The sequence below is a fragment of the Chanodichthys erythropterus genome, chromosome 19 (assembly GCF_024489055.1).
Source record: "Chanodichthys erythropterus isolate Z2021 chromosome 19, ASM2448905v1, whole genome shotgun sequence".
In the NCBI taxonomy this organism is placed as follows: domain Eukaryota; kingdom Metazoa; phylum Chordata; class Actinopteri; order Cypriniformes; family Xenocyprididae; genus Chanodichthys; species Chanodichthys erythropterus.
The window spans coordinates 35748069-35761171 of NC_090239.1; positions in this window are offsets into that span (position 1 = coordinate 35748069).

A 13103-nucleotide genomic window follows, 5' to 3' on the forward strand; every position below is an offset into this window, starting at 1 on the left:
CCTGCACCCAAACAAACTGGGCTCAAGAGTGCTAAAGGACAATATCTACTTCTGCCTCCATCATCCTTCAGCAGTGTGTGCAAATCCACTCAACCTGAATGGCACAAACACACCTGGACAGAGGCCAACTGACCACAGGACTTCATTTCAGCAGCTGAATGGACATGCGGTTGACACTTCCCACAAGGTCAATGATAACACCACGCAGCCACAACAACCACTGCTCACGGACACAATCTTGACTGAGCCCTGCCCACAGAGCTCACCGAGAGACAGTGACGTATTATAACTGCTCCAAGATTCAGCACCCAAGGACGACTTTCGGGAAAACAGCCAGGGACAACATATTACAGCCTCCGGTAACACCAGAGCAACAGCCCCTCTCACTGGACACGTTATCCCTCTCTCCAGTTTCCCCTCTTCTGTGCTTCTCAGAGAAAATGGAGGAACTGGTGTACGCTGGAACCAAACTCTCCCACTCTTTTGCTGCGAGCCCCCAGATATCAACAAAAAAGCGTCAAGCCCCGAAACCACCAAAGCCTGTGGGCCCAGCTCGACCTCCCCTTCCTCCTGTGAGAGCTCTTCGGCCCCTGCCACAACGCCAGTGCCCTCGCCCTCCTTCATCTGTTCTAGGTGAATCAAAAACAACCGATAACAGCTCTCAGTGATGTGTGTCGGGTCCCCGCTACGATAACAGTGAGTTTATCAATTGTTTACAGAACATGTGGGAACCTAGTGTGCCTGCAGCTTTCTCTATTTCTGTTTTATTACATTATAGAAAGCCTAAGGCCTTTTCAAACCGTTTGGCAAACCCATTTAATTTGCTACCTATTACACGTCAAACTAAGATTACTGTAGAGACAGAAAGTAAGACTGTTAAGTTAGCACTTCTAAACATACGCTCACTTAAAAATAAATCACTTCTAGTCAATGACTTAATAACCACAAACAACCTAGATTTTATGATTCTAAATGACACATGGCTTGAAGACAGCTGCAGTGCAACAATCCTGAATGAAACAGCCCCTCCTAACTTTACTTATATGAGTGTCTGCAGAGCTGTTAGGAGAGGTGGAGGTGTAGCTGCTCTATTTAAAGATGTCTATCAATGCAAGCAAGTGTCATTTGGTGATTACTTGTCTTTCGAATACTTGGGTATTGTATTAAAAGGTGCTCCTCGCATTCTACTTACAGTTATCTACAGGCCTCCAAAATACTCTCCAACCTTTGTGGAGGACTTTACAGAACTGTTATCAGCAATTTCCTCAGAGTTTGACTGTTTTGCTATTACTGGGGACTTTAACATCCACATAGAAAATTCAGAATCCAATATGGCAAAAGAAATCATAACTGTTTTGAATACTTTTGATCTGACTCAGCATGTACATGGACCTACACACAATCGTGGACACACTCTAGATTTAATTATCAGTAAGGGTCTAAACATTTCATCCATTGTCATTAAGGATGTAGCGCTATCTGATCATTTATGTATTTTCTTTGAAATATTGATCTGTCCAACTGTTGAAGCTAGATCTGTCTCGGTCAAAAAGCGATGCTTAAATGAGAACACTAGTGCACTGTTTATGAAGGCTATATCTTTAACACCAAGCATATCTGCAGACCCTGTTGATTTTCTCCTTGATTCTTTTAACTCAAAAGTACAGAATGTTATTGATAACATTGCTCCTCTGAAAGTCAGGAAGAAAAGTGGCAGACAAAAAGCACCATGGAGAAACTCAATAGCAGTGCAAAATATGAAAAGACAATGCAGAAAAGCTGAGCGCATGTGGCGAAAGACAAAACTTGAAATCCATTATAACATCTATAAAGATATTCTTCATGCTTTCAATGTGGAATTGGGCAAAGCTAGACAGACCTTCTCAAATATTATAAACAGAAACTTAAACAACACCAGCACTCTTTTTGCTACAGTAGAGAGACTAACAAACCCCCCAAGTCAGATTCCCAGTGAAATGCTTTCAGACAGCAAATGTAGTGAGTTTGCTTCCTTCTTCTCTGAGAAAATTAATAATATCAGAAAGGCGATCAGCACATCCTTGAGCTGCACTGGAGTAAAACAGATCAGATCACAACCTCAGAAAGTAGCTATTATGTCTGATTTCGAAGCAATTGATGGTAAAATTTTGGAAGAAACAGTACAGCACCTTAAAACATCAACCTGCGCCCTTGACACACTTCCCACATCTTTTTTCAAAAGAGTGTTAAACTGTTTAGAAGCAGATCTCCTAGAAGTGGTAAATGCCTCACTTCTCTCTGTGACTTTTCCAAAATCCCTGAAAACTGCAGTTGTTAAGCCCCTCCTGAAAAAGAGCAATCTGGATAACACCATATTGAGCAACTACAGGCCAATCTCAAATCTTCCTTTCATAGGCAAGATCATTGAAAAACTTGTTTTCAATCAGCTGAACAAGTTCTTAAGCTTGAATGGATACTTTGATAACTTTCAATCTGGTTTCCGACCGCATCACAGCACAGAAACAGCACTCATAAAGATAATAAATGATATTCGCCTAAACACAGATACAGGTAAATTATCAGTGCTGGTTCTACTTGACCTCAGTGCTGCGTTTGACACTGTCGATCACAACATTCTTCTTGACAGGCTCGAAAACTGGGTTGGGCTTTCTGGGATGGTCCTTAAATGGTTCAGGTCATACCTAGAAGGGAGAGGTTATTATGTGAGTATCGGTGACCATAAGTCTGAGTGGACATCCATGACATGCGGAGTCGCTCAAGGTTCAATACTTGCACCCCTCCTGTTCAACCTATATATGCTGCCACTGAGCCAAATAATGAGAAAGAACCAAATTGCATATCACAGCTATGCAGATGACACCCAGATTTACCTAGCCCTATCACCCAACGACTACAGCCCCATTGACTCCCTATGTCAATGCATTGATGAAATTAAAAATTGGATGTGCCAAAACTTCCTTCAGTTAAACAAAGACAAAACTGAAGTCATTGTGTTTGGAAACAAAGATGAAGTTCTCAAAGTGAACATGTACCTTCACTCTAGGGGTCAAACAACTAAAAATCAAGTCAGGAATCTTGGTGTGATTTTGGAGTCAGACCTGAGTTTCAGTAGCCATGTAAAGACAATAACTAAATCAGCATATTATCATCTCAAAAATATTGCAAGAATTAGATGCTTTGTCTCCAGTCAAGACTTAGAGAAACTAGTTTCATCACCAGCAGGGTGGATTATTGTAATGGGCTCCTCACTGGTCTTCCCAAAAAGACCATAAGACAGCTGCAGCTCTTACAGAATGCTGCTACCAGGAAAACATGAACACATCACACCAGTCCTCAGGTCCTTGCACTGGCTTCCAGTTGCATTTAGAATTGATTTTAAAGTACTGTTGCTTGTTTATAAATCACTCAATGGCCTAGGACCTCAATACATTGCAGATATGCTCATAGAATATAAACCTAACAGATAACTCAGATCATCAGGATCAACTCACTTAAAAATACCAAGGGCTCACTCAAGGCAGGGAGAGTCTGCTTTTAGCTGTTAGGCCAGCCGCAGGTGTGCTCCAACAGTAGCCACATTCAAAACCAAACTCAAAACACATCTTTTTACCTATGCATTTGCTGATTGAGCACTGTGCTATATCAGAACTGTTTGCACTTTACTTTATACGTATTATCTTTTTATTCTTTAAATTCTTTTCCTGTTTTTATTTCATTTTTAATGTATTTTTATATCTTTTATGTATCATCATGATTCTGACTTTTAATGCATTTTAAATCCAAATAGCAAAATTATCTGTTTTTACTGTTATTTCTATTCCTTGTGTTCTATTTTTATTCTTCTTCTTTATGTAAAGCACTTTGAATTACCATTGTGTATGAAATGTGCTATACAAATAAAATTGCCTTGCCTTGCCTTGCCTTGCCTTGATAACGTCACTCAACTCGCTCTGGAATCTCTGTATGTATGTTTTAGCCAACAATAAAACGAAATTTGTTATAAAACACCACTCTGCCTCTTTCCGTTTTATTTAAAAAACAAACAAAAACATATTAATAGTCTCAGGCAACGAGTGATTGATTATCTGCAATGTGCATTGTGGCGAGGGGGGCGTGGTTCAGCGAGGTCTGCAACCGGAAAGAAGAGCGGGAAACGCTTGGTAAGTGAGTGGGTTGAATACAAATCACGAACACCTGTTTCTCATTCCAGTGATTGCCGCGGAGACAGGATAAAAAATGAGTCATGTCGAGGTTCTTGGAGTGAAGCCCTTGTGAATTGTGTATACCAAACTTGGAGAGAAGCCCTTGTGGATGGTGTATACCGAACCTGGAGTGAAGCCCTTTGTGGATTGTTTATTTTTGTTGTTGTGCGCTGCACAGTCTTTCTGTTGACCCTTTTTGAAAGCTAATAAAGTCTCAGTCAGCAGTTGTTCGTCAACCCTGTCCTCTTCCTTCCCCAACTACGAACTTAACTGTGCTACACTGGTGCCGAAACCCGGGAAGGAAGACGGGAGCACGTCGCCATGCAAGCATCGTCCTCCACCCCATTTGCGGAGATCATCGCGTCCTTCGCGGTCCTGCACCGCGAACAACAACAGGCCCGGCTGGAGCTAAGAAGTGATCAGGAGCGGTGCTTTCAAGCCATCCTACAGACCCAGCGGGAGGACCGCGAGGCGTTCCGGAGCTGGATTGACCGGGAGGTTCCCCAGGAGCCCACCGAGCAGCCCGCTGTGCCTGTCCACCTGCCCCTAAACAAGATGGGCCCACTGGACGATCCAGAAGTTTTCCTCGAGCTCTTTGAGAGATCTGCGGAGGTGTGTAAATGGCCGCGGGACCAGTGGTCTATGAGGCTGGTCCTGCTCCTCTCAGGAGAAGCACAGGTGGCGGCACAGCAGCTCCCAGTCCAGAACCTCCTGGTCTATGACGACCTACAGCGGGCCATCATCCAGCGGGTTGGTCGGACCCCAGAGCAGCATCGACAGCGCTTCCACTCCCTCGACCTGGGTGAGTCCGGCCGGCCCTTCATGATGGCCCTGGTCATCGATCGCGTGGTGCTGGAGCAGTTCATCACTCGGCTCCCAAAAAAAAACTACAGAGTGGGTCCAGTGCCACTGCCCCATGTCGCTGGACTCAGCCATCCAATTGGCGGAGGACCACATGGTGGCGTGCCAAGGGGTCGGCGAGCCCCTTCCAGCTGCCTCTCTCTCTCCCTCTCTTTTGTCCCCCTCTCTCTCTAGACTTGTCCCTCTTCCTAGGTCTCGTCCTCCCGCCCCACCTCGTGTTCTGCCCCGAGGGCACCCGCAGCTCCGGCATCCGATAATTTTGGGAACGGATTGGCCTGCGTTCAAGCAATTATTGGGATGTTTATGCTCGGATGCCTCTTTGGGGAAAGGAACGCGGGGTAAGCAGGCTCGAGTGCAGGTGGGAGAGACTGATCAGAGTACGGAGAGTTCTGCTGCAGGGGATCTGAGTGAAGCCGGAAGACTAATTCTTCCAGAACGCGATGATTTTCCCCTGGAGCAGTCTCATGATGAGACGCTAAAACATGCAGTTGGAAACCCACCGGCCACCCCAAAAGCGCCATTGCGCCCACTCCCATTAATGCAGGTCCCCTTCGAGAGAATTTGTATGGACCTCATCGGGCCATTAGAACGATCAGCAAGGGGACATCGCTTTGCATTAGTCATTGTTGATTATGCAATGCGATATCCTGAAGCAGTGGCTCTCCGCAACATTTCTGCTAAGAGTGTTGCGGATGCACTGTTTCGTTTAATCTCCCGGGTGGGGATTCCAAAAGAAATCCTCACTGATCAAGGCACGGCGTTTATGTCACGCACGTTACGCGAACTGTACGAATTATTGGGCATTAAATTGGTTCGTACCAGCGTCTTTCACCCACAAATGGACGGGCTGGTCGAATGTTTTAATCGCACGCTTAAATCCATGATTCGTAAGTTCGTTCAAGAGGACGCCAAAAATTGGGATAAGTGGTTAGAACCTCTGTTATTCGCAGTGCGAGAGGTCCCGCAAGCCTCCACGGGGTTTTCCCCCTTCGAGCTTCTCTTTGGACGTCAGCCCCGCGGGGTGCTGGATGTCCTGAGGGAGGCTTGGGAGGACGGACCATCTCAGGCCAAAAACGAAATTCAGTATGTGCTGGACTTGAGTCAAGTCAAGTCAAGTCAAATTTATTTATATAGTGCTTTTTACAATTGGTAATTGTTTCAAAGCAGCTTTACATATTAGAAGCACAGAAAAAAAAGAGAAGTGGTTAAAAATAAGCTGTACAAGCAAGCGTGGTAATGTGTAACATAAACAAGATGGTGCTACATTAAGCCAAAGTTGGCTGACTCCCAGGGGTGGAAAAAAAACCCTAGGAGAAAAACCCAACGTGCTAACACTGGGAAAAAAGTCCTAGGAGGGAAAAAAAACCCTTGGAAGATATATATAATATATGTAAATGGATATGGAGATCAAAATCTGAATTATACATTTTTATTATTGAGATTAAAAATAGATTATATATAAATATATGTAAGTGGATACGGGGATTAAAAATCTGAATTATAGATGCAGCCAGAACTGGATCTGTAGGCCCATTATCTCCTGGGCTACGTTGTAGTCAGGTCCAGACACAGGTTCTCCATCTGATCTGGATACGGCCTGGATCCAGCACCCGGCAAACCTCAGGATAAGCAGAGAGACTGATATTAGCGTAGATGCCATTCTTATTCTGATGTACAGGTATATCTAGTGTTATAGGAAATGTTCCGACCTAATTATTGCAGCGTAACAATCCTTTAACGGATTTGAAAAATGTTAATGTATTGATAATGTGTTATGTGTATGCAAGAGCAAAGAAATGTGTTTTTAGTCTAGATTTAAACTGACAGAGTTTGTCTGCTTCCCGAACAATGCTAGGAAGATTGTTCCAGAGTTTAGGTGCTAAATAGGAAAAGGATCTACCGCCTTCAGTTGATTTTGATATTCTGGGTATTATCAACTGGCCTGAATTCTGAGATCGCAATAGACGTGAAGGACTATAATGCATTAAGAGCTCACTTAGGTACTGGGGAGCTAAACCATTTAGAGCTTTATAAGTAAGTAGCAAGATTTTAAAATCTATACGATGTTTAATAGGGAGCCAATGTAATGTTGAGAACAAAACTCCAAACTTTGGGGCGGCTATCAATGGAGAATTTGTTACAAGCCTAGAACAGACAGTATAACAGACTGTCTAATTTACGCAAATTTGCACCGGGAGAGAAAGTGCTTGTATTACTCCCTACTTCAAATTCGAAATTACTTGCAAAGTGGCAAGGACCCTTTGAGGTCACACGGCAAGTGGGCGAGCTCGATTATGAGGTGGTATGGTCCGACAGGAGGGGGGCACGTCAAATCTATCACCTCAACCTCCTGAAAAAATGGAATGAAGCAGAATCAGTGATGCTGGCGACGGTGATTAGCGGGGAGGATGATCTCGGGCCAGAGGCGAATATAAAAACTCAATCCCTCGCTCTGATCCCGGGAGGAGATCACCTCTCGCCCTCCCAGCTCACTGATTTATCTAAATTGCAAACAGAGTTTGCAGACGTGTTCTCTTCCCCTGCCGGGACGTACCAACCTCATTCAGCACCATGTCGAGACGGAGCCGGGCGTGGTTATTTGCAGCCGGCCGTATAGGTTACCTGAACACAAAAAAAAGGTAGTTCAGGACGAATTAGAGGCAATGCTGAAAATGGGAGTAATAGAAGAGTCCAGCAGTAACTGGGCGAGCCCGATAGTTTTAGTTCCCAAGGCCGACGGCTCGGTTCATTTCTGCGTGGACTATCGCAGGGTGAATGCTTTGTCGAAATTCAACGCGTATCCAATGCCGCGGGTGGACGAATTGCTTGACCGGCTAGGTGAGGCTCAATTTTATTCGACACTGGACTTAACGAAAGGGTACTGGCAGATCCCCTTGTCGCCTTTATCCAAAGAAAAGACAGCTTTCACGACGCCGTTCGGATTACACCAATTTGTTACGCTTCCGTTCGGGCTGTTCGGGGCACTGGCTACCTTTCAGCGACTCATGGATAAGATTCTCCGGCCCCATGCTGCATATGCGGCTGCCTATCTAGATGACATTATTATCTATAGTAATGATTGGCAGCGGCATATGCAGCATGTTAGAGCCGTCCTGAGATCACTGAGAGGGGCTGGGCTCACGGCAAACCCGAAGAAGTGTGCAATTGGGCGCGTGGAAGTAAGGTATCTGGGCTTCCACTTGGGGAAGGGGAAGGTGCGTCCCCAAATTGACAAGACAGCAGCGATTGCGACCTGTCTGCGCCCCAAGACCAAAAGGGAGGTTAGACAGTTCCTCGGGCTGGCGGGATATTATAGAAGGTTTGTACCTAATTATTCGGCCCTCACCAGCTCGTTGACTGATCTAACTAAAAAGGATGCTCCAGATACGGTCCAGTGGACGGAGCTGTGCCAGCAGGCCTTCACCCAGGTGAAGGCTGCTCTATGTGGCGGGCCATTGCTTCACTCTCCTGACTTTTCTCTCCCTTTTCTGTTGCAGACTGACGCATCGGACAGAGGGCTGGGTGCTGTCCTGTCCCAGGAGATAGAGGGTGAGGAGCGGCCGTTACTGTACATTAGCCGTAAGCTCTCTAAGAGAGAAGCTAAGGACAATACCGTAGAAAAAGAATGTTTGGCTATCAGGTGGGCCATCCTCACCCTCCGCTATTATCTCCTGGGACGGGAATTCAATCTGTGTTCGGACCACGCTCCCCTCTAGTGGCTCCACCGCATGAAGGATACCAACGCACGGATCACTCGTTGGTATCTGGCTTTACAGCCTTTTAAGTTAAGGTGGTCCACAGGCCGGGTGTTCGGATGGCTGTGGCCGATTTCCTCCCCAGAAATGGGGGGGGGGAGGGGCTGCAGGCCGGATGGCTCCCTGGCCTGAGTCGGGCGTTGGGGGTATGTGGCGAGGGGGGCGTGGTTCAGCGAGGTCTGCAACCGGAGAGAAGAGCTGGAGACGCTTGGTAAGTGAGTGGGTTGAATACAAATCACGAACACCTGTTTCTCATTCCAGTGATTGACGCGGAGACAGGATAAAACGCCGTGAGAAGCAGGAGTATGTGAGAGAGAGGGGAACTGCTGACTGAGTCGTGTCGAGGTTCTTGGAGTGAAGCCCTTGTGGATTGTGTATACCAAACTTGGAGAGAAGCCCTTGTGGATGGTGTATACCGAACCTGGAGTGAAGACCTTTGTGGATTGTTTATTTTTGTTGTTGTGCACTGCACAGTCTTTCTGTTGACCCTTTTTGAAAGCTAATAAAGTCTCAGTCAGCAGTTGTTCGTCGACCCTGTCCTCTTCCTTCCCCAACAACGAATTTAACTGTGCTACATGCATATATTTATAACAAAACGAAATATTAAACAACCCTGCCTCTTTTCGTATATATTTCAAAAATATTAAATGTAATACCATTTGTGCATATACTGATTAACTTCACTGTAATAAAATGAAATAGGCTATAACATAAAACAAAACCATGTTTCTATTTGTTTTATGTCAGTTTTAATGATCAATAATAGCCATTATAAAAGGTAAGAATATACAATAAGAAATAAAGCAAACAATTCAGTCAAGCGTACAAAATCAGTGCTATAGTAGGATACAAAAGTTAAATAGCCATATATAAAGTTATGAAACGTCACGTTGCCCTCAGCCAAAACGGAGCCAGCGGCAAACGTCAGAAGGACTAGCCGAGGTAAGGCTGCTCTCGGCTGAGCACATGAGCGCTGAACGTCCGGTGATCGCCTGGATCTCACAACTCCGACAACGTCAGATCAAATTGTCAGAAAGGCGCAATCTTTATCAATAAACCACAAATTTGAGCTTTAAACCAGCACATTCTCGCCTGAAAAACTCTTAAAACTACATATCATTGTCACAGACACGTCAGGTTCCAACATCCAATCACAACACACGCCATCACCAGAATACTGATCACTGCCACCTGCACCTCATCACCTCACTCATCAACAGTACTATTTAACCCACACGCACACAGCACTCCACGTCCGGTCTCGTTCGCATATACCCCATGTTATGCTTACCTCAAGGACTCCTCTTCGTATACTCACCTGTCTCCAGTGTGTCTCCTTCCCTCTGTGTGCCTCGTCTGCTGTGTGGGTGTGTTTCCATCAGCTCCTCAGTTCTCCAGCGATCTCTTCAGTGCTCCAGCGATCCCCAAGATCCAACTTACATCTACCTGCAAAGAGAAAGGACAGTAACTATTCCTCATACTACTTGCTCAAACTTCTATACAACCAGTTCACTCACCTGTGTGTATTCACCTGCTCTACTGTGGTCAAATAAACATCCATTACCTGTTACATCTGTGTCTGTCTCCTGTATACCGTAACAGAAGACCGGACCAACACCGCAGACCCAGTATGAGCCAGCCAGATCCATTCCAGGAACTTGTGGACGTGCTTCGACGCACATTATCCACTCCTCATCCACCGCCATCTCCAGTTACTGTCCCTTCACCTGTACCAGCTAACACCACCAGCGATGTCAACACTCCTCCTTCACTGCCGCTGTACGCCAGTCCCATGGCCAAACCGGCGCCCTACTCAGGATCGGCGGAGGATTGCAGCGGATTCGTGCTGCAATGCACACTGGTCCTGGAGATGCAGCCGCACCTGTACCCGAATGATACCTCTAAAATAGCATTCATTATATCTCAGCTCAGCGGCAAAGCATTAATATGGGCCGACTCCATCTGGTCCCAGCGGGGCGCTGTAACCCAATCCTACTCTGCGTTTATTTCCCACTTCCGGGAAGCGTTCAGGAAACCGATCACGGACTCTTCAGCTGGTGAGAAACTTTATAATTTGAAACAAGGATCTCTGTCTGTTTATGACTATGCTTTGCAATTCAGAACGCTTGCAGCACTCAGCGGATGGAATGAACAAGCTCTGATAACGACTTATCGCCAAGGTTTGGAACCTCGGGTGCGGCTGCATCTCGCTGCATGCGAGGACTCCATCGGCCTCGAAAAGTTCATCCAGCTCTCCATTCGCTGCGCCACTCGCATGCAAGCGTGCATCCAAGAGCACCAGGACCAGTCCCTCTCCAACGTGCTCCTCTGCCGATCCGAACCCGTCAGCACCCCAGAACCAGCCCAAGTACCCATGGATGTGGAACACTCTCTTCTATCCTCTGAAGAACGCCGCCACCGACTGACCCTCTGTCTCTGTCTCTACTGTGGTGAACCCGGGCATGCTATTGCCGCATGCCCCACACGACCGCCGCGACCCCTTGTGAGTGCCGTTATTCCTGCTACTCATAAATTGAAACCACTCACTACTGTCGTCAATCTTACTGCCGCCAATGTCTCCCTTTCAGTGGTCATGCTCATCGACTTGCGGTCAGCCGGCAACTTCATCTCCGGAGCCATCTGCCGCCACCTTCGTCTCAAGACCACTCCGCCTCCTACCATCTACACGCTCAACTCACTAACCGGCAGACCCCTGAGCTGTAGGCGCGTCCACACCGTGGCTGGACCAGTAACCATTCAAGTTGGTTTACTACACAGAGAAGAGGCCCATATGCTGGTTCTGGAGGATTCAACTGCTGACGTGGTTCTGGGGCGCCCCTGGTTGGAGCAGCATAACCTGATCATCTCCTGGAAAACGGGCGAAATCCTGAAGTGGGGCTACACTTGCTTCTCTCGCTGCCTGGCTGAACTTCCTGTTCCACCATCTTCTTCACCTGACCTCTCTCTCTGCTCCACGTCCATCGAAAGTCCAGTCGAACAACGCTCCGTCGAAATCCCCAAGTGTTACGCCCCCTTCAGCGATGTCTTCTGCCTGCTGCTTCCAGTTTCTTCTTTGTGGCTAAAAAGGACGGAGGCTTGCGGCCCTGCATTGATTATCGCTGCCTCAACAATTTAACCATCAAGTTCTGATATCCCCTTCCTCTCGTCCCAGCGGCCCTGGAACATCTCCGTGGTGGTGCCACTGTGTTTACGAAGCTGGACCTCCGCAGCGCGTACAACCTCATCCGGATACGTGAGGGGGACGAGTTGAAGACCGCCTTCATCACCCCTATTGGCCACTATGAGTACTTAGTAATGCCGTATGGACTGGTCAACGCCACCTCCGTATTCCAGGACTTCATTCATGAGGTGCTCCGGGAGTTTCTCCACCACTTTGTCCTAGTCTACATCGACGCCAGTACAACCTGTTCCTCAAGGCAGAGAAATGCTCATTTCACCAACCTTCCGTCTCTTTCCTGGGCTACAATATCGACCACAGTGGCATCCGGATGGACGAGAGGAAGGTGGAATCCATTACCAACTGGCCAGAACCCACCACCATAAAAGAACTCCAGCGCTTCCTCGGATTCTCCAATTTCTACAGACGTTTCATCAAAGGTTACAGTTCCATCGTCCATCCACTCACAGGCCTGCTCCGTCATCAGCCCAAGTCTCTGTCCTGGACCCCGGCAGCCACCAACGCCTTTAACCAGCTCAAAGAAGCCTTCACCACCGCTCCCTTACTCGTACATCCAGACCCAGAGAAACAGTTCGTCGTAGAAGTGGACGCCTCGACAACTGGAGTGGGAGCGGTGTTGTCGCAGCAGCAGGGGACGCCAAGTAGACTCCATCCATGCGCCTTCTTCTCCCGCAAGCTCAGCCCGGCAGAAGTCAACTACTCCATCGGTGACAGGGAACTTCTTGCTGTTAAGCTTGCCTTGGAAGAGTGGAGGCATTGGCTGGAGGGAGCCAAACACGCGTTCCTGGTGCTAACCGATCATAAAAACCTTGAATATCTTCGATCAGCAAAGAGACTGAACCCCAGGCAAGCCCGTTGGGCAATGTTTTTCTCCTGGTTCAATTATACCATCACAGACACGTCTGGTTCCAACATCCAATCACAATGCACGCCATCACCAGAATACTGATCACCACCACCTGCACCTCATCACCTCACTCATCAACAGCACTATTTAACCCACACGCACACAGCACTCCACGTCCGGTCTCGTTCGCTTAATACCCCATGTTATGCTTACCTCAAGGACTCCTCTTCGTATACTCA